General features: G+C 45.9%; 1 protein-coding gene across 2 annotated transcripts in view; it reads right to left on the bottom strand.

Annotated features, from left to right (window-relative positions):
- C6H1orf127 (chromosome 6 C1orf127 homolog) overlaps window positions 1-2,956 on the bottom strand; it is a 32,201-nt gene that overhangs the window by 24,768 nt on the left and 4,477 nt on the right. The window lies entirely within an intron of this gene.

The raw sequence follows: 2,956 nt of genomic DNA, 5'->3' as shown, positions 1-2,956 counted from the left end.
AGGAGGAGGAGGAGGAGGAGGAGGAAGAGGAGGAGATTTTCTTTTCTAGATTCCAGGATGTTGGGATGAATTTGCTAACAGACTGACAGACTGGACAGCTTGGTCCATAGAGGGAGGCAGAAGTTCTGAATGACCACCCTTGTCACACACACCAATCTTTTGACAAGAATCCTTCCCACACCTCAGGGTTCTCCACAGCTTAAAGTACCACACAATGTTAGACAGACGGCTCGGCTCCATCATTAAGTACACGATGTGTGGGCAAGCCAACCCAGTTGATGTGCACCCCTAATCCCAGCACTGGGAGAACAGAGTCATGTGGTTCCTAGGGGCTCCCTGACTAACTCCTCTGTCTGCATTGGTGAGCTCCAGGCTCAGTGAGAGATCCTGTCAAAAAAAAAAAAAAAAAAAAAAAAAAAAAGTAAGATGGAGCCACCAGCACGGTGGTCACATCTTCAATCTCATAGCTGGGATTCAGAAGCAGGTGGACCTCTGTGAAGACCAGCCTGGTCTACATAGTGAGTTCCAGGCCAGCCTAGTCTACATAGTGAGTTCCAGGATAGCCAGGGCTACATAGTGAGCCCCTATCTCAAAATGCCTGCCAGCAATAATAATAATAATAATGTGAAGGCATTGATGAGGTGGATCAAAAAAAAGTAATAAAAAATAAGGTGGAGAGGACCTGGAGAGATGGCTCGGCGATTAAGAGCACTGGCTGCTCTTCCAGAGGTCCTGAGTTCAATTCCCAGCAACCACATGGTGGCTCATAGCCATCTATAGTGAGATCGAGTGCCCTCTTCTGGCCTGCAGGCATACAAGCAGACAGAATGCTGTATGCATAATAAGTAAATAAGTCTAAAAGAATAATAAGGTGGAGATCAATAAAGAATGACACTTCTGTCTACCTCTAGCTTGTATATACACACACATACACATGAGCACGCATGCCCCCACATTATTGTACATGTGTGCCTCCCTTGACAAGGTGAATACACACAAACATGTAAACACACATATAACACATAAATAGTAAATACAAATAATAAAGTATCACAAACTACGGTAAGGAAGGTTGAGACAGAGAGAAAATGTCTGCACTAAGCAAGCCATTTCCATTGGACATGGGCAATCATCGTCAAAACCTTAGGGACTGTGAGGTGGCTCACTGGGGAAAGGTGCTTGCCACCAAGCCTGGCAACCAGAGTTGGATCCCTGGAACCCACATGGTGGAATGAGAAAACTGACTCCACAAAATTGCCTTCTGACCCACATGTATGTCATAGCACATGGGTATGCGGGCATGCACATCAAATTAAAATGTTAAAAGTAAATAACCCTCGTTGCCTATTGCAAAGTTCCTGTGTTAGATAAAACATTGCTAAGCTGTGGTATTCGAGCAGAGATGAGGTAGCAAAGAATTCCAAGCTTCCATCCAAGGAGATGCGTTCCAGCCTGAGGAGTAGCAGGTGCGGGACAATAGGAGAGTGGAACGAGTCTGAAGCATTTGAAGAACTAAATAAAAATGTCAGTGCAGATGGACAGAGGGACAAAGGTCCAAACACTAGGCAGATGGTTGGGTAGGTCACTCCAGAGCCAGAGGGACTGGGGTTTGGCTATAAAGTAGACCAGAAGTTCTGGAGAACCCTAAGTGGGGAAGGCAGATGATCCTTCATGGTTCATGGTTTCTCTGTGTAGTTCCAGCTGTCCTGAAACTTACTATGTAGATCAGGCTGGCCTTGAACTTGGTAATTCACCTGCCTCTGCCCCCTGAGTGCTGGAATCAATGGCATGCGCCACCATAGTCACATGACAGGGGAAGAGATGCTCAGTAGTTAAGAGTACTTGTAGCTCTTGCAGCAAACCTAGATTCGATTCCCAGAACCCACATGGTGGCTCACAAACATCTGTTGCCCCAGTTTCTGGGACCTGACTCCCACTTCTGTCCTCCGGGGGCACAGCACACATGTGATATACTTACATGCATGCTGCCAAAACACATAAAACAAGTAAATCTAAAAAGTATTCTTTAGGTTTATAAAAATAAATCAACTCTAGATGTGGTGACTCATACCTACCTCTATAATCCTAGCACTGAAGAGGCTGAGGCAGGAGAATTCCTATAAGTTCTAGATCACTCTGGGCTACAGACTAAGACCTTGTCTCAAAACAAATAAATAAATAAATATCAATTCTCAGCCTTTTGACTAAGATCGAGTGCATGTATACATACATACATACATGTATATATACCTACACACAGACATGCATACAATGCCAAGTTGGGCCTGGCTTACACAGTAAATACCAGACCAGTTAGAGTTATATAGCAAGACTCCTCCTTACAATAAATAAATAAGCAGCAACAAAACAACCCATGAGGAGGTTAGGTGTGTGCTTAGGGGCAGAGAGCTTGCTTAGCGTTCAAAAGGTCCCAGGTTTTGGGGGTTGAGTGTGCCCTGCTCTTGCAGAGGACCTCAGTTCCTAACACCCACCTTGGGTGCCTTACAAACATCTATAACTCCAGCTCCAGAGAACCCGAAATCTTCTTTTGGACTCCATGGAGTCCAGTGTTCACAAGTACATATCCTACATGGGCACACACACACACACACACACACACACACACACACACACACACACGGGGTGTGGCAGTGCTTACCTGTATTCCCGGCACTGGGGAGGCAGAAGCAGGCAGATCTCTGTGAGTTCTGCAGTGCTAGCTGGGGTTAGCTCTCAGGACATTCTGAGATAAGCACTCTACCAAACAAAGCTACAGCCCTGGTCTCCAGAGTGAGCTTTGAGACCAACCAGAGCTACATAATGACACCTGTCTCTTAAAAGTAAATCTTTGGCCTTTAGTCCCAGCACTCGGGAGGCAGAGGCAGGCGGATTTCTGAGTTCGAGGCCAGCCTGGTCTACAGAGTGAGTTCCAGGACAGCCAGGGCTATACAGAGAA

This window comes from Mus pahari, chromosome 6 (genome assembly GCF_900095145.1).
Source record: "Mus pahari chromosome 6, PAHARI_EIJ_v1.1, whole genome shotgun sequence".
NCBI lineage: Eukaryota > Metazoa > Chordata > Mammalia > Rodentia > Muridae > Mus > Mus pahari.
This window is presented reverse-complemented; position numbering and strand designations above follow the sequence as displayed.